The sequence below is a fragment of the Castor canadensis genome, chromosome 4 (assembly GCF_047511655.1).
Source record: "Castor canadensis chromosome 4, mCasCan1.hap1v2, whole genome shotgun sequence".
NCBI classification, from domain to species: Eukaryota; Metazoa; Chordata; class Mammalia; order Rodentia; family Castoridae; genus Castor; species Castor canadensis.
Window position 1 is genome coordinate 139,830,469 of NC_133389.1, and position 20,125 is coordinate 139,850,593.

The 20,125-nt window shown below is 34.7% G+C and overlaps 1 protein-coding gene across 8 annotated transcripts in view; it reads left to right on the forward strand.

Annotated features, from left to right (window-relative positions):
* The window catches only part of Gulp1 (GULP PTB domain containing engulfment adaptor 1), a 250,732-nt gene that overhangs the window by 119,724 nt on the left and 110,883 nt on the right, over positions 1-20,125 (forward strand). The window lies entirely within an intron of this gene.

The window sequence follows — 20,125 nt, forward strand, 5'->3', positions numbered from 1 at the left end:
AAGCATGAAAGTCAGAACAGATATGGGGCTTTTGTTTTAAGGTTATTTTAAAATAAAAGGTTTCTTTTCCCAAAATTAACAGCGATACTTAACAACAGTAACTTAACTCACAATTCTACTTCCCCAAAGTTTGCTTCTCATTCATCTTCCTTTTCAAAAGCCCAGGGATCATCTTCCTTTTCAAAGTCACTAAGAACACCTTCTCTCACAGATCCTCTCTTACACCCCACAATCCATCCACTAATAAGTATCATCTGCTCCACCTTCAAAATATATGCAAAATCTTACCCATCATTGTCATCCTCTCAGCACATTAGGTAAAACTACCATCATTTCTTATTTTTGCTAGGCCCTCTACTTGGCCTACTTGCTCTATAAAGATTTATTTTAGTTTATTTCAGTTTATTTAGTTATTTATTTCAGTTGCCCCAAATTTGCTCAAATCTTTCCAATCTCTGTATTACACTTAGCACAGACTCCACAGTCCTACTAGGTTTACATAGGGTCCTTTTGCCTTTTTTACCTATCATTTTGTCTCTTACCTACATAGCACTTCACAGTGGCTTCCTTGCAATTTTTCAAAATACCAGGTTTGTATTATTCCTGAAATCTCCTCAATTTATGGCTTCACTTCCTTTAGATCTACTCAAAAATCACCTTATCTCTTTATCTGTGATTCATCACCTTGGATCTAAAATTATACCCCACCAGATCACTATCTAACCTTTTACTCTGCCTTATATTTTATAATACTTTTCGCTACCTTAAACCCTATGTACTTGATTTTTCACTACTTCCCTATGCATGCCAGAATGTCATCTCCAGGACAGCAGGAAGTTTGTCTGTCTTCTTCAGCACTATCTCTCCAGCCCAGATCAATGCCTGGAAGCACAGAAGATGCTTAATAAAAATTTGATAAAGGAAGGAAGGGAAGGGGAGGGGGAAGAAAAGAAAAGCGACTCCTTCAAAGTTTATTTTCAATGTCTAATTTCCATTCAGCTACAAAGATCTTTTTTACTTTCTACTTTCATATCACTGTCTACTGTCTCTTTTGATAATGTCTTTCCTGTTATTTATAATTTATTTGTGTGTATATATTAAATATTTGAACCTCCATCTCCTTAAATTCAGGTTTTGTTTTCTTTAATACATAGTTTTATGGGATTAAATAAATAATTGGTTAGTATACGAGTGATATCACTTACCCATGCCTATTAAGGGTTTTGATATGACGTACTTTTCAAGAGTGAGAATAAGTTTGAAAAACTTATTTTTCTTCCTAACTTTCTACTGTTTCTTCTATTGACTTTTATTTACTTGTCTTTTGTCTGCATGAGCTAATCAGATAGACGATTTGATTGACTTTGGGCAAATATCAAATTGATTCAAAGGGGACTGGCCCTTCTTCTTGTTACACATAGATAAAAATACCTTGTAGATATCCAAAAATGTTTAAGTGCATAAGCACACTAGACAGAAATACAGGAAAATCTCATGTGGGGCAGAAGATAAGGCTTGTGTGTCCTCAAACAGGGAGCTAACATCCAGCTGCATACATAAAGTTTAAGCGTTGCTTCCACATGAAAAGGAAAATTTTAAAACCCCCAAACAAAAACCTGTCCACTGACCTGAACAAGTAGGTTGGAAATTTCTGTTTGCTCAGAGTCTTAGATGGGAGGAAAATCATCCATTAATTCAAATTCTAGGCTTAGAAATGCAGCACTGGGGATGTCACTACCTGTGAATATCATATATGCTGATAGTACTATTAATACTACTACATATAGAGCAAGAGAGCTAGACTAAACTTAAGTAAAATCCTATCCAGGACAAGTCAGAGTTCAAAAGTGACTGTGCAAGTGTATTTCAGGCCTCCGTTTGCGTTTAATCTTCCAACATTTCATTGGTCAAGGCAGGACACATGCTCAATCCCAAAGCCTGTCATCATGAAGTCATGTTAAGGGTGTGTGTGTGTGTGTGAAAAACTATAGATATAGATATATCTATATTTTCTATTTTGTAGAAAATATTTAGGAACAATAATTCAACCAATCACAGAGACAAGGCAATAGGAAGTAAGAAAGGACAGGAAGAGGAAACAAAAGTGTACGGTGAAGAAAATGCAACATATAATTTTTTATGAACAAACCTAAATACAGCAGGAATCAAAATAAGTATAAATAGTTAAAGTGGCTTTTAAAGAAAACTCTCTGAATTGGTTTGTTCAAATTATGAATGTGATTAAATTAATATTTTAAAATTAGTATATATGTCTTATTAGGAAGTGTACTCCATTCCCTTTCATATCTCCAGGGAGCATCTTTCCCAACCAGTGTTTGTGTTCCATAAGTTTTGGAAATGATGGTAAAATGATAATCTCAATATTCCAGAAAACAAGTAAATTCAGAAAAAGTGGGAGCCTTTAGGATTAGGAAGGGATGAATTTCCTGAAGATTAGATTCTAAAACAAAAATTTTACTAATGTAGCAACCCTCAGCCTCTCAAAGAACATTTTTCATTTTATATGGCATCTTAATCATCTTGGTTATCTAAATTCCTGTCTGGTAGTAAATTGGAGCCATTACACTAAAGCTAAAAGGGAAAAATGTGTTCTATAGAAATACAAAAGCAGACAAGGACATATATACAAAAATGTCCTTTTCGGCATTCTTCTATATCCCCAACCAGAAAATATTTATGCTTGGTTAAGTAAATTATAATATATCCATTCAGTGGAATGATAATTGATTTTTAAATATATGACAAGTGAAAAAATGTTAAAAATACACATCACACTCACACAAGCACACTACTTGTGTGTGGTGCATTCTGTAATGATAGGCAGCCAGTTCTTATCAGTGGTCAGTGTGCTCTCCAGGAAATGGCTCTAGACAGGAGGGACAATAGGGAAAGGAGGAAAGAGAATGGTAAATAGGGGAAGGGTCTTTTGTTTTCTCTTTCTACGTGTTTCTATTTTTCAAAGTTTTCTAATAGATGTGACATTGTCATGAAAAAAAAATCAAAATGGGAAGTAGATATAATGCTACAAGTTTCCCAGCACATATAATAATGGTATCAATGTTCACATTTTTATATACAAGGTAATACAAGAAAAGCACAATTAAATAAGGCCACTTTGCATTAAATAGCACCAGAAGCCAAGAAAGGGAAGTCATTTGCAAGCTTATTCATTTATGTATATCCTATATTTTCCCAAAAGACTGTATAGCATTGCACGTAAGAGAATTAAAAGTGAGTTAAGGTTAGAGAAGAAATATTTTAAAAAAGCTAAAACTGAAGTTAGCTAAATCAGAAAATGCATGTCTTGGAAATCTACCACACTGATTACAATTAGGGCACAAATATATTTCTGATATGTCTAGAAGTCAGAACAGATAAATAAACATGATGCTCAGTGCTTATTACACCAAAACAAATCTGTTGTTGGAAAGCAAGAAGTCTTTTTACATCAGGTGATGGCGGGTTGGATAACTACTGAAACATTCCACTCAGATGCCAAACTTACATGTAGGAAGGTTCTATTTTAAAATTAATATAAAAAGATTGTCTAAAAACTCAAACTATCTTAAAAGTTGCTTGTATGGAATATTCTCAGGGCAATGTCAGCATTAATGTATTTTGAGAAAGATCACATTCACATAAGAATTTATTTTGATGTTACAATATTTCAACGGCTCTTGTCTTCAATTTGCCACCTAAATTATTTATGTGTTACAGGTACACATTTTTGATAACCATTGTGCTCACTAACCATCTTATATTATTTTGGAAAAAAGTAGAACATATTCAAAGCATCTGTTCTTTGAAGTTTGTTGTCACCTTGAAAGTACACCTATAAATAGTCATTACTTTATTATGAAATACTTTACCACATGGGTTATTTTTGGTAGGGAAAAAAATGACAAGGTTCTACTCACTTTATCATAAGGAAATTTCATTCCTGTTAATGACAAGATAATAGCAGATAACTTATTAACCAGTCCTCAGATGTATATTGAATCTTTATTGTATACTCAACATTGTTCTAGGAAATGATAGGGGGTGGGGTGAAAAAAGGCTGGTGTGAGAAAATGGCTCCTTTCCTGGGTGTCTTTGCTTACATAGAAAGCAAAGGTTCTCGAATAGCATTCTGAGGTCTATCTGGCCAGCTGGAGAATTCTGACTCAATTTGTTGTAAAGAAACTTGACAAATCAAAAGTTTGGAGATCAATTTTATGTAATTAATATCCACATAGTTGTTTAATGTTTAGAGGGAACTACAAGTTTTGAGGTCTCCTAGCACATACAGTGTTATCTATGTATCAAGTTCTCTACAAGCCCTCTAATGTGATCTTCTGTCTGATCAAAATTAAAACGTGACTATTATCACCTTTAATGTTTGGGAAGCTGGCGTTAAGGAGGGTTCACAGTCAACTTAAACCACCCACTAATTTTGGAGCTAAAATTTAACCCAGCTTTGCCTTCCACAAACTTCTTCCAGGGTTTCACAGTGCTGGACTCTGATAAACAAGATTGTTTCTCAGACTTGGGCCCCATTACCTGGTGTCTGGGAACACCTGCCTGCAAGGGATGATTGCATTCAGGCTTGAACATCTATCCACAGTGATCTTCTACAAAGATATCTAAATGGCTTTTTTTAAATCTTCATAAAATTAAGATTGAACTAAAAGATAGGGACTAGAGAGGTCTGATGCTCTCCAATCCACCTTGAGCCCAGACCTCAGAGTCCAGTGCTGTCCTCTCTTGAGCTTCCCACCTTCTTAGATTGGTTAAATTATCCAGTAAAGCCCCTTCTTTTCTTGATTTTTCTTTATTTGTATCTGCAAGAGCCTTCATCAGTAGAGTTTTCTAAGTTTAATAAGGCAACAGATCTAAAATTGCTTTTGTTTACTGAGCAAACCGACATTTTGAACTAAACTTTAGAATGATGTGTTGACAGTTTAAGACCAATGTTTTTCAAAAACATAAAAAATAGCCTTTAAAAACAACTGAGTGAAAAATATCAAATGTCAGCTAATAGGAATTTATTTTTATGTTTAAAATGCCAGTATAATTTTTCTTCCAATAATAATTACAAAGGTTAAATTCTTTGTGTGACAACAAAATAATGGACACACTTGCTATTAAAACAATGGTTGGTGACATTTTAAATTTACATCTAAAGGTCAAAATTAATTTTCTTCCATTGTTGTTCTTGAATAAACTGTAGAGACCTAGTACATAAACATAATATTTTATCCATAAAGGAGTTAGTTTTCATTATTATTTTGGTCTTTGCTTATGATTTTTTAATCATGTTGGACAAATTTAACTAGGTTGTTTAAGTCCTTGGGTCATATAAAGTCATTAATATTCATAGACATATTCTGGGCATTTTATAGAAGGAGGAATGGGAGAATAAAGTGGTGATGATGGACAACAAATTTGTTTTCTACATAAAAACCACTTTCTAAGAAACTTTTTTTTGGAGAATGTATGTAAATTATTGCTAAGTTTTGCTGTTTGTTGAATTTTGGCTCCTAGGTAAGTGCTGAGATACTTTTTAGAGAAGAGGATAAACCAGAGAGCTGGAGTCTAGATCTCTCACTATATAAATTATGGTAGATGAGTTTCTCAGCCTTTCTGTTTCTTTGTTTATAAAATTAGGTTATAAGAAGACATACCAATAGCATTACGTAAGAATTATTTGAGGTAATATTTATAAAGTGTGTGGATAGCACTTGGTTTCTAGTATAAACTAAGAACTATTAGCTATTCTCATGATATGACACAGCTTATGCGTTTTGTTAATCCAATAAAAGCACTAGTAAATTTATTACTTTTGTTTCACTTCCAAATTTAGGATTAGATTCTGTCACTCCTTCTAACTTCCTCATGTCCCCTGACAAGCAGCGGGTCTCCTAGATTTGTACCAGGGAGGAATTATTAAGGAAACAGAGTTTATAGATAGGGAAACACTCTTGGGGAATGGAAGTCTAGGTGCCTTATTAAAAGAAAATAGCAAAAACAAAACCCTCTTAGTTATTCATAGTTTTAACTTTAAAACTATGAATAATAGTTTTAACTTTAAAACTATCCATGTTTTCACTCTTACTGCATTTGAATAGTGGTCTTGAAAGGAATATGTACTGGGGAAATAGAGTGTGAAAGATACAGTGGAGTTAGCTAAAGCAAGCCCTTGTTCTGTCTGGAGTTTCTTGCAAGCACAGTGCTTAGCCAAACACCTTTGTCTTGGACTTGTTCTTCTAGTTGTCCACCACACCAGTGCTTTCATGTTTATTTTAACTCCTGGTTCTTGAATGCTGCTGAAGGTTCAACATCTGATCTGAAGAAGTGTTTTTACTTAGAACAATATTTTATCAGTGTACATTATTAAAGCTATATACAGTTCTTTACAAAGTCTCTTTTGCCATTGAGTGAAGTGATGCCTTTAATTCCAGCACTGAGAAGGCTGAGGTAGGAGAGTCATGGGTTTAAGGCCAAGCTGTGGTACATCGTGACCTATCTCACAAAACCAGAAAACAAAGTCTCTTTTGCTAAAAGTTGACTATAAAATAGCTTCAACTAACATACATAAATTTCTCTAATTGTAATTCTCATTGAGAATGTAATTTGAAATACATTAGAGAGTAAAAATTCTGATATTTGTTTTCTCTCTGAAAGAAAAAGTCAATTGTATATTTTTTAATTAAAAAAGATTCTTCTAGAAAGATTGTTTTTAATTTATGGTGACATCCCATTTTCTTTTCTAGTGCCCAAGGCCGGATTCCTTCCTTTCTGTCTTTTAGTAGACTCTTATCTATTCAGATCACTGTAGTATCCCCCATGGCTGACCGTCCTTGTGAACTTGTAAACTTTCTTTATTCAAGCTATTTTGCCTATGAGTGTACAAATTTCAGCTAGGTAGTAAGAATAAGTTTGATTATACAACATAGTAACTATAGTGGACAATATATTATATTCCTAAAAAATGCTAAGAGAGTGTTGTAAAGTGTTTTCACCATAAAATGGTAATTCTTGAAGTAATGCATATGTTAATTAACTAGATTTGGCCATTCCACAATGTGTACATACTTTAAGTCATAATTTTATACATAATAAATATATATAATGTAAGCTGTCAATTAAATTTTTTTAAAAAAATACTCTTCTTTGTTGTCAGATTTTTATTAGCAAATATATTGTGTTGATAAAAAGTTGTCAAAGTGTTTTTCCTACCCTAAACCTAACTGTGAGAGACAATAAGTTAGGTAAGAGTGATTTCTGCCTTCCCTGAACTTCTGGATCACCCCTTTCTCACGACCACACGGCAGTTGTCCACAACGACATTGCACCACAGCACTTGGGGTGCACTCCTTAAGAATCATGCTGGCCAGCTTATAACTCCAATTATCTGCTGAAAAGTGGCAAGCACAGTGCCTGGTGGACACTGCAGATAATATGCATTTATTGAAATTTTGAGGTTATGATAGCAAAAGTCCTCCTCATTGTCCACTTGAATTCAGATAGGTTCTGCAAAAAATATTCCAGACTGTCCTACTTAACATAGACATGATCTTATAAAATGTTTCTTTAAGAATCTTGTGTAAGAAATGTCAGAGTTTGAAAGATAAAAATGTTAGAGTATGAAGGAAATTGAGAGCAGTCATTAACTGATTGTCACCTACCTTTATGTTGTCACTCTAATTGTTCTGTCAAATTTCTAATAAAAATGACTTTCAAATTTCATAGGGAAAGGATCCTACTTCACAAAGAGGCAGACTTAAATCCTTTCCCATATTCTTAGTTTAGTGTGCCCAGGCCCTGTGATGCTTCTTACTGTGGATGATGCATAAACCTTGGACTTGGATGCCGTTAGGCCTTATCTCAATTCCAGATCCCTTGTTAGCCTGCTAACCCTGTCTTGGAATCTTCCCAAGTCTCTTAATGAACAAAAATTTAAAGTACAAAAGAGAATACAAGGAAAAATCTAGGTGGCAGATAGCTGATAGACCTTGATACCTTCACCTGCATGATTTCAAACGATTACTTCAGATTTTCATGACAGCAAGAATCAGGTAATACTGCTTTTTCTGCCAACCAAGATATGACCATCACAGAGGGGTCACATAATATTCACTGACTGACCCTTAAACTAACTTTTTAAAGCAAATTACAGCATGGATCAGGCAGCTGCTGACAACAGCCAGCTTGTCTGTTTGCCAGCTGGGAACAGGGTCAGATAGCCGAGGCCGATTTGCTGCTTTTCCCCTGTGTTTTCTTTTTCTCTCTCTCTTAGTTCCCTTTCATCTGTGTCAATAAAGCTAAAACACAACACAGAGAATAGCAGAGACCTGCAAGCATCTGAGAGTACCTGGACCTAGCATAATGCATGCAGACACAGAATCTCTGACTGCCGCCCTCTTGTGCAGATCTCTCTGCCTTAGTGTGTCCGCAACCTTGCCAACAAAAACACAGCACAGAGAACCACAGAAACAGAGCTGCAAGCATCTGGGAAGACTAGAACCCACCAAACACAAGTGGACACAAAACCTCTGTCTGCTGACTGCCTGCACTGCCCTGTAGCTGATCCGATTTCAACCAAGTGAATCTGCTAACCCTCCAGGTGAGCATAACATGCTGTTTGAGAAGGAGCCACATATTTTAGCACAGCTGGGGAGTCAATTGCATTCCCTCTGGACAAAACTGGTGGCCAAATACGTGGATGGAATATTTCCCCTCTGCCTGGGGGGGAGGAGCTGAAAACAAGGCTGAAAAAGCCCATGTGGAGGTGGGGTGACTCAGCAGCTGCCATGGGGAAATCCAGGCACTGTGCTGCCTTGGAGAAACCTGGAACAAGCTGAAACTGACAGTCTCACCAAAAGAAAAGCTCATTTCTAACTCATAGGCTTGCCCTTGAGTGGAAGGGGCTGGAGATTGCTCATTTATCAACCCTTCACAGGACCACTTCTGAGAACCTGCCTGCTCCACAGGCCCCACCTCACTAAGGAAGTCCAGGCTCAAACACCCAGAGGTGAGCTCCCCAAAGCTGTCCAATAGGGAAGAGCAACACTCATTGCCAGGCAACCCAACATACCAACCTGAAGAAGGTACAGTCATGACTAAAGCCCCTATAAAAAATAAAAGTGTCAAGTCCTCAACCTGAAATCAGAGGAAAGAGTCATATATATATATATAATGTTACATATCTTTTTATTTTTATTTTACTTTACTTTTATTTCCTTTTATTTTTTTCTTTTTTAAATTTTTTTAAAATTTTAACTTATTTTCTTCATTTTTTCTTCCATCTTACTATTACCTAACTCTTCCACAACAACTGAACTACACCTCAACACATACTAGGGACTTAGTACCTGAGACCCCCATACCTCACACTTTCCCCCCTCACCTCATCACCCCTAGCTCCAGTGCCAGCTCTTTGAATAACTAAGTATCCACCTCTACCCAAACAACTGTTATGTCCCCAATCTTCAGGACTTATCAATAATATCACCAAGGGGCTCTTTACATATTTTGTAAACAACTGGTCTGGCACTGAATCAGTGAATTTCTTATTGCCAATTTATACCACCTAGTCAGGGAACAGAAACATCAACCTAGCTTATGACTAAGCTAGTCATAGCACAGTAATTGAGTCAAGGGGAAGATAACAGATGATTAAGATCCCCAATTAGTTACTCAACAACATAGGAGAACAGCACATTATAGAAGCATGGGGATAAGAAGGAGGCCAGGAAATCCTATCCCCCAAAACCAACAATTCAATGAGGATTTAGTGGGAAATGAAGAAAATGAATACCTATTTCCTGACCTCAATGGAATAAGTATAAATATCACCAATGAGCTCAGTGATGCCCTCAAAAATTCTCTCAAAGAGGTAATTATGGATGACATCACTGAGAAACTCATGGAGAAGCTACAAGACATGGTTAACTAGAAAGTGCAAAATGCACTCAAGAAATATCAAGACAGCACAAATAAAAAACTTGAGAAGACACAGAAACAACTAATGAACTCAGAGAGAACTCTGACAAACTCCAAAGAGAAATAAAGGAGACTATAAAAAAAAGACATATATAAAATAAAGAAAACAACAGAGGAATTTAACAAAGGTATGGAAAACCTCAGTAAAAAGAATGAAATAGAAACCCTGGAAAAAAAACTTCCAAAAATCAAGTGGAAAATACAGGGAAAGCCACTCCAGCAGACTACAAGAAGTGAAAGACAGAATTTCAGGACTTGAAGACAAAATATATATTAAAGAAAAAACAGAACTCTTAGACAAACAAAAAACCCTCAAAAGCTGTGAAAGGAATATATAAGAACTCAGCAACTATATCAAAAGACCAAACTTGCAAATCATGGGCATCAAAGAAAGAGAAGAGGTACAAGCCAAAGAGATACATAATATATTCAACAAAATAATGGCAGAAAAATTTCCAAATCTCAAGAAAGAATTGTCCACTCAGGTACAGGAAGGCTCTGGGACACAAAATAGGCTTGACCAAAACAGAACCTCTCCATGGCATATTATCATTAAAACAACTAGCACAAGAACAGACAAAGAATATTGAAGGCTGTAAGAGGGAAAAAACAAATAACATATTAAGGTATACCCATCAAAATAACAGTAGACTTCTCAACTGAAACCATAAAAGCAAGAAGGGTATGGAGTGAGGTATTTAAAGCACTGAAAGAAAACAATTTCAGTCTCAGGATACTCTATCCAGCAAAACTATCATTCGAAATTGATGGAAAAATAAACTCTTTCACTATAAACAGAAACAGATACAATATATGACCACCAAGCTACCACTACAGAAGATTCTGAGAGGAATCCTACACACAGAAGGAAAAAAAAAAAAAAAACATAACCACAAAAGGAAGGGAAGTGTTAAACTTCATGAGAAGAACCAACAAGGACTCAGAGTCCTTGAATGGACTGCACACACTCAAATTCTTAAATAACAAAAACAAGTAAATGGAATCAAAACATAGCTCTCAATACTAATAGAATGTTAATGGACTCAACTCACTCATCAAAAGACACCCTTTTGCAAGCTGGATTAAAAAGGAAGACCTGACAATGTGTTCTTTACAAGACAGAAACAAACACTGATTTAGGGTGAAAGGCTGGAAGAAGATTTACCAGGCTAATAGCCCCTGAAAACAGCAAGGAGTAGCCATACTTATATCAGATAAAGTGGAGTTCAAACATAAATTACTCAAAAGTGATAAAGAAGATCACTTCACTCCCAATAAAAGAGAGTAAGAGTTATCAACTTATATGCACCCAATGTCAGTGAACCCAAGCTTATTAAACATAGACTAAAGGACTTAAAACCACATAAAGACCCCAACAAAGTAGTATTGGGAGACTTTAATATCCTTCTGTCAACAATAGATAAGTAATGACAAAAAATCAACAAAGAAACCCTAGAACTAAATGACACCATAGATCTAATGGAACTGTCAGATGTCTACAGAGTATTTCAACCTGCAACAGCACAATATACATTCTTCTCATCAGCCAAAGGAACTTTCTCCAAAATAGACCCTATCTTAGAACACAAATCTTGTTTATTTGAATAAATATAAGAACATTTAAATAACCTCTTGCCTACTGTTTGACTACAATGCAATAAAACTAGAACACAACAACAAAAGAAACAGCACATAATACTTAAACACCTAGAGACAGAACAATATGTAGCACCATTATCAGTAAGTCATGGAAATAAGGAAGGAAATAAAAAAGTTATTAGAATTTAATGAATATGAAAACACAACCTATCAGAAACTATGGGATACAGCAAAGGCTGTCTGTCCTAAGAGGAAAGTTTATAGCCATGAGTGCATATATTAAAAACACAGAAACATCTCAAATAAACAACCTAATACTACATCTCAAACTACTAGAAAAACAAGAACAAGCTAAACCCAAAACAAGTAGTAGGGGAGAAATAATTAAAATAAGGACTGAAGTCAAAGAAACTGAGACCAAAAAAACCAAAGAATCAGTGAAACAAAAAGTTGGTTCTTTGAAAAAATAAACAAGATTGACAAATCCCTGGCAAATCTGACTAAAATTAAGAGGGAAAAGAACCAAACCAACAAAATTAGAAAAGAAAAAGAGGAAGTAACAAGCACCAAGGAAATCCAGGGAATCACCAGGGACTACATCAAGAACCTATATTCAAATAAATTGGAAAATCTAGAAGAAATGGGCAAATTTCTAGATACAAATGACCTTCTAAAACTGAATGAAGAGGATATTAATCACCTAAACAGATCTATAACACACAATGAAATTGAAGCAGCAATAAAGAGTCTCCCCCAAAAGAAAAGTCCAGAACCTGATGAATTCTCCAGACCTTTAAAGAAGAACTAATATCAGCTCCTTAAACTTGTCCATGAAATAGAAAGGGAAGGACCAGCCTAACTCATTCTATGAAGCCAGTATTACACTCATCCCCAAACTAGACAAGGACACATCCAAAAAAGGAGAACTAGAGTCCAATATCCTTAATGAATATTGATGCAAAAATCCTCAATAAAATGATGGCAAACCAAATCCAACAACATATCAAAAAGATCACTCATCATGACCAAGTCAGCTGCATCCCAGGGATGCAGGGGTGGTTACAGCCTATCAGCAGAAACAAAGACAAAAACCACTGGATCATCTCAATAAATGCAGAAAATTTCTTTGATAAAATTCAATACCACTTTATGATAAAAGTTCTGATGAAACTAGGAATAGAAGGAATTTACCTCAACATAATAAAGGCTATGTATGAAAAACCTATATCCAACATCATACTTAACAAGGAAAAACTGAAACCATTTCTCCAAATGTCAGGAATGAGACAAGGATAACCACTCTCTCCACTTCTACTCAACATAGCCTTGGAATTCCTAGTCACAACATTATGACAGAAAAAAGAATAAAAGGAATACAAATAGGTAAAAAAGCCATACTATCACTATTTGCAGATGACATGATCTTATACCTAAAAGACCTGAAAAATGCCACCTAGACACCATAAACAGCTTTAGCAAAGTAGCAGGATGAAAAATCAATTTACAAACATCTGTACCCTTTCTATGGACCAACAATGAACAGAATGAAAAAGAATATAGGAAAACATTTCCATTTACAATAGCCTCAAAAATAATCAAATTCCCAGGAATAACCTTAACAAAGGATGTAAATGACCTCTGCATGGAAAAGTACAAATCACTGAAGAAAGAAATCGAAGATTACAGAAGATGGAAAGATCCTTCATGCTCATGGATAGGCAGAATTAACATAGTAAAAGTGGCCATACTACCAAAAGCCATCAACATGTTCAACACAATTCCCATGAAAATCCCAAAGACATTCATCACAGAGATTGAAAAATAGATCTCAAAGTTCATTTGGAAACACAAAAGACCATGAATAGCCAAGGCAATACTGAGCAAAAAGAGCAACGCTGGAGCTATCACAATACCAAAATTCAAACTATACTACAGAGCCATAGCAATGAAACAGTATGGTACTGACACAAAAACAGATGTGAAGACCAATGGCACAGAATAGAGGAACACACAGCTACATCCACCTTAATTTTGACAGAAGCACCAAAACATATGATGAAGAAAATATAACCTCTTCAACAACTGTTGCTGGGATATTTGCCTGAAGAAAACTGAAACTAGATCCATGTTTGTTACCCTGTATAAGTATCAACTAAAAGTGAATTAAGGACCTTAATATCAGATCTGAAAACTTGAAGCTAGTACATGAATGAGCAGGGAATACACAGGAAGCAATAGGCATAGGCAAGGACTTCCTTGGTAGAACACAAGCAGCTCAGCAACTAAGAGAAAGAATTGACCAATGGGACTATGTGAAATTAAATAGCTTCTGCACAAACAAGAAATGGTCTCTAAATTGAAGAGGCCACTCAAAGAATGGGAGAAAATCTTTACTAGCTACACATCAGAAAGGGATTGATAACCAGAATATACGGATAGCTCAAAAAACTAAACTCCCCCCAAATCAATGACCCATAGAGAAATGGGCAACTGAAATGAATAAAACTTTTTCAAAGGAAGAAATCCAAATGGCCAAAGACACATGAAAAAAAAAATGCTTACAATCCCTGGATGTGCAAATAAAACCATACCAAGATTCCGTCTCACTCCTGTTAGAATAGTTACCATTAAGAACACCACAAATGACAAATGTTTGTGAGGATATGGGAAATAGGAACCCTCATACACTGGTGAGTGTATACAACCAGTCCTGGTACATATAACAGCATTGGGGCTCCTTAAAATACTAAAAATAGATTTGCCATACAATCCAGCAATTTCACTCCTAGGGAAATACCAGAAGGAACGTGAGTCAGATTACAACAAAGGCACCTGCATGCCCATGTTTATTGCAGCTCTATTCACAATAGCTAAGCTATGAAAACAGCCAAGATGTCCCACTACTGATGAATGGATTAAGAAAATGTACCTATAAACAATGAAATTTTCTTCAGCCACTAAGAAGAATGAAATTTTGTCATTTGCAAGTAAATGTATGGAACTGGAGAATATCATCTTGAGCAAAGTTAGTCAGGCTCAGAAGGACAAGAACCACATGTTCTCCCTCATATGCTGATTGTAGGCCTAAAACAAATGCAGCAGTATTATGGGACACAGGTCACACTAAAGGGCAGTTGTGCAAGGGAGGGATAGGGCAAAGAAGGAAACCTAAAACTTGAATGAGGTTGTTGTGCTCACTGTACAGGAATGAATACAGAAATTTTAAAGTGGGCAGGGCCACCATGGGAAGCAGACTAGGGAGGAGTGAAGAGGACTGAAGAGGTGAAACACTTGGAGCTGTAATATACATATGCATGGGAACAGCACAAGGAAACTCCCTGTATAGCTATCTTTATCTCAAATTAGCAAAAAGTCATATTTTTCATTTTATCTATTATGCTTTTTCTTTTATAAAATCGGAGAACAGGAGGTGTGACAGGTTCTGCCTGGGGAGGGGGGTGGGTGGGCAGTTGAAGGAAGGGGTATTAAGATGAATATGGTGCAAACAATGTGTACACATGTATGTAAATGCAAAAATGATACCTGTTGAAACTGTTCCAGGAATCAGAGGAAGGGGAATGGGGAAGGGAGAGCAGAAGAGTTAAAAACAATAGGTCCGTTATGGTAGCTATGTGCTGAGGTACTTGCCAACCCAGAAACCATTTTCTGCTTTCTTCTTAACCAAGATAATAAGATTGTAATATTCAAAAACATTTTTAGTGAATGTGTTATTTGCATTCTCAAAGAATCCTAACTATGACAAACTGAATCCATCGTTTGATTACTCAGATGCCAGCATAAAACTGCATAGGGCATAGAACTTTTAACTTCCTACACTCTGAGTTCAACTTGGCTAACTGGAATTTTGTTTAGATTTCTGCTATTGTGACTGAGTTTGGGTTACTTTTCTATCTTTTTCCACCAATGACTTGCCTTCAGAGCCAGTGTTTATTGTACCCACTTGGATTCTCTCATCTTCCTTCATGTTTATCAAGAAAAACTTTCAAACATTAAATTTCAATTTCTGTACACAGTCTGTGTTTTAACTGTGTGGATGCACTATGGTTTTTCTTAGTTACATAGTTTATTCCTAGATGTTTGACAGATTTAGGAGGAAGAATTGCTGTGGTTGTTATTATAAAGAGTGATATTTTAGAAGGCTTGCTTTATCATAATGAATCCAACATGGGAATCAGCCTGATAGAGTGGGATCTTCAAACAAACATTTGAGTTACACCAACTTACAGTAAATTCTGACTTAATCACTTGAAGTACATATAAATTTGGGCAAATCATTTTTCTACATTAGTCCAGATGCACTAATATTGAATAGCAACCTCTCTGAAAGTACTATTTTGAAAAGTAAATAAGATTCTCTATTTACCGGTTCATTGCCAGATATGTATTGGTGCCAAATGTATGGTATATAAACTTTTCAGAGTTGGCTGAAAATGAGATCAAGGAAAGTAATTTTAGCTACTTATGAATCTGCTGGTTTTATTTATTTCATATTCAGATTGCATGACCTCGCACATGCATCTTGCTCATTTACAATTGATTGCAAGAATTCCTTTGAGAGAAAGAGTTTAAATTCTTTTTATGATAAAGCATAACACAAAGTATCAGTGATTGATATCACTGTAGGAATGTAGAGATCATGCTGGTTCAAGAAAAAATAAAACTAAGTTGAAAATATATATTGAAACATCAGAGCACATACTCTGTGCCAAGTCCAGACAAAAGAGGTAAACATAGAGAGATATAGTTGGGATTCATTGAATATTTCTGGAATATGTTTTGGAATATTTGATCAAAAATATTATAAACATCACAGAAAATGTGCTTAATTAGGTAATGAACAGCAAGTGTAGACGTAGAATTGTTAACTATAAATTACACAGTTTGGAGAAATACTTATGTAATTCTTTGTTCTATATTCAAGTGATGAAAACACATATTTTTCTTCCTAACAATTCCAGTTTCAGTTCTACTATATTACCCAAAAGACTCTTTCTTATACCACTGAAAACAAAATAACATAGAAATATTTTACTTAAAAATTTATTTTTCCTTGTCAAGCACATAATGAGAATAAAATTTGTATGGTATTTGTAGTATAGTAGAAATCTTCTTGAACTTGCCCTAGAAGAGTTAAGTTTAAATCCTTATGGGGTGTGTGAACATGGGAAAACTGACAATCTACATGGGCGTCCGTATCCTCATCCAGAAAGTAAGGGTAGTATTATCTGCTTCAGACAATGACTGTATTAAATGAGAACACACATTAATACATTTAGATGTACAGAAACTGGCACAGAACAGGCACAGAGTAGATGTGTGTCAAACCTGAATGCATTATTTTTAACATTATTTTTCTCTTCCCACTCCATTGCTAAAGGCTTACAGAGACTCAAATATTTAGCTTGCAAGAATGTGTGAGGCCTAAATAACTGTATTTTCATTTCTCTTTTCAAGCAGTAAAGCTAACCTCTGGAGTAGGAAAATATGTTTTAATGAATTCTGCTTTACTGTCTTTCTTTTCTTGTTCGTCTGGAAATTGTGTTTGCATTCTTCCCTCCCCCATTGAATTTCTATGATTTTTTTGGCTTTGGCCAGCCTTCCAATACCTCTATTTATTTTGCTCACTAAGGAACTTGTGTAGAATGAATACTAATTAGGTAGTAAATATACTTCTAGTAACAGTGTTATGAAACTCAATATACAGCAATACCAGAATACAGATAACACGCACATTGTGAGATATCAGTGTTTCTATGGGTTGGAGTATGAAGCACAATGATAAAGCTAAAAAATTAAAATGGTATTTCTTCCATAGATTTTCCAAATGAGAATACATTTCTGCTAATGCAAAGTATTGCAGAGCAATTCCCATTGCTACTCTAGGATTCAGTCTTGGAATTATGCCTGGAAATAATGCATTGGAAGGACTGTTGGAGATTATGGCCAAAATGAACTATCGCCACATTACTGGCAAATTCAGTGAGAAATTGGTTTTGCTTGAACTTTAAAAAGAGGCAGAGTTTAGCAGTAGTTCAGGTGAACTTTATAGAGTTTATTCATTTTTTTCATTCATTCAGATGTTTTGAAAATCATTCTCCTTGTCTCTGTTTTTATTTCTCCCTCTTCTCTTTCCTTCTTCTTTTTTGATAGTGCACATTTACACTGAGTATAATTCCCTTTCTCTAGGTTTAACTAATTCTGAATACCTATGGATTGCATATTAACATATATAAATTGGCAGGCAAATATTAATAATGTGCTTGATAGCAAGAAACTTTCCCAAATATATTATTATCGACAACACCATTAAGAAAGATATTTTAGTGACCGTATGTTATTCCTTTTACAAGATTATTTAGCTTTGTCATTTCTGTTTTCTAAAGAAGAAATAGGGACTTTCAGACTCACGGTTGTTTGTTGTCTAATTACTATTTTTATTTTAATTTTAAAATATGCAACTGCTTACTGATAGACAATATTTAAGCACTGTATGTATACTATAAATTATATTAGGATATTTTAACCATTCTTTTTGAAACATTCCTACCTGATACTTTTAACTAAGGAAATAATGGTGACCTAGAATATTTAGATGTAAGATACTAGTTGGAATGTGCAAATTTTGAAGTGATTCACTATTATTAATTCAAATATTAACATATTAACTCATATTTCAGTATATTTGATATATAAACATATATCATTTGTATGTATTTAAGTATGTTCAATTTTATATTGTTCTTCTCAAGTGTTAAAATCAGTATACCTACCTGATCAAGAAGATTATTGCTACATTTGTTCATTTAGAAGGTTTTATTTAATATAAAAGAATATTAGGATGTGAGATTTCTTTTTTATGCCAAAAATGGTTTCTGTTTAGTCAGCGCTCTTGAACTTAATAAACTTTTAGAAGGAATTGTTCTACCATAGTCCAAAACAGGAGACACCACAGAGCAAGGACAGGGTTGCTCATATTTCAGGAGCCTTGACTTTGCTACCAATACGACTTTCAATTCAGGCACCATCTGTCTCACAGCTGAAAATCATTAAGCTTCAGCAATATCATTTCCCCCTCTTGGTTCCTGGCTTTTTCTAAGCAAGAAGTTTTACCTTTATTTTTTATCAAATGGCTCAATTAGTAAATGAGTATATATTCCCATTTAAACTGTAAAATGTGACTATTTAGCTTAGAGCACCATTGGTATTTAAATTATTAGCAATATATTTCAACTGGTGATTTCAGTTTTTCCTAAAGAAGTACTATTCTACTGACTTTTATTAGCAATTTATGATCTTTAACACTCATGGTATATTCCATTAGCAATTTATGTTCTAAAACACTCATGATATCTTAGAGAAGAAATATACATTGTTATTTTGTTTTACCTGGCTAGTGTTGGCATTGAAACGATCAAAAGCATTCACAACCATTCAGTCACTTTTGTTGGACTGCTGAGTGAGCACATTTGTGTAATGTTAAAGGAATGAGCTCTGGCTGCATATTGTCACATACGGTTTACATTATGAGAATAGAATGTTAATAGAAACAAAAAGCAAAGCACTGGAAACATGAGAGAACTCCAGATTTATTTCTCTGTAAAAAGTTTTGATTTTTTACTTCTACCAAGACAGGGCTTCTTTGTAATGGTGTATAGACTCCATGTATATCAGGATGCAATGATTATCTGCTGATGAGTCTATTAGATTTGTACATTGAATAGTTTCTAGAACTTAAAATGGGTTTATATTGTGTACTAATATTCATATGATTTTAAAATGATTACTTTAATTTAGTCTTCTTACAGTTATCATTCTTGATATTAATATCATAATTGAAAGAGAAATGTTTTTAAATTGTGCCTCTTTCCACACTTTGTAAAGAAAGTCATTGGGAAATTTATAACTTATCTCTTCACAGTTTACTCTCCCTTTTATATTCCTGCTAGAGGAAAAGGAATGGACTTTAAGTTGCACTAAAACAATTCAAATACAGAAAAAGATTGATTTCTATTCATGATAGAAATGTATCTACTATTAATATGAAGTAAATTAAAGTCTTAATTTAAAAGCAAATACATAATTTATAATAATAAATATGTTTAAATTCAAATTTTCTCTATTGGAAGAAGTAAATTTTCAAAACTGAGAGTTGTAGAATTAGAATTGATTTATAACCATTTTAGTGTTTTTATAATTTTGTGTCATTAAAGATAATTCTATACACTATGGCAGTTAATATTTTCTAATAGTTTTCTATGGAGAAGAAGGTTAGGGATCAATCCATCTTGTTATTTCCAAACAGACTTGTTCTTTCCTTGACTGGTTGTCACTAAATCTGAAAATTATGCTTTTGTGACTCCTCTTTTTATGTGTGGAGAATAATGAAAGGAAAGAAAACACCGGATCCAGAAGCCCATGTGTGTCTCACAGATGAATAGCAGAACTAGCAGCTTTTTCACCTTCAGGTCACCGTCTGAAAGCAGAGCAGGCCTACCGGGAT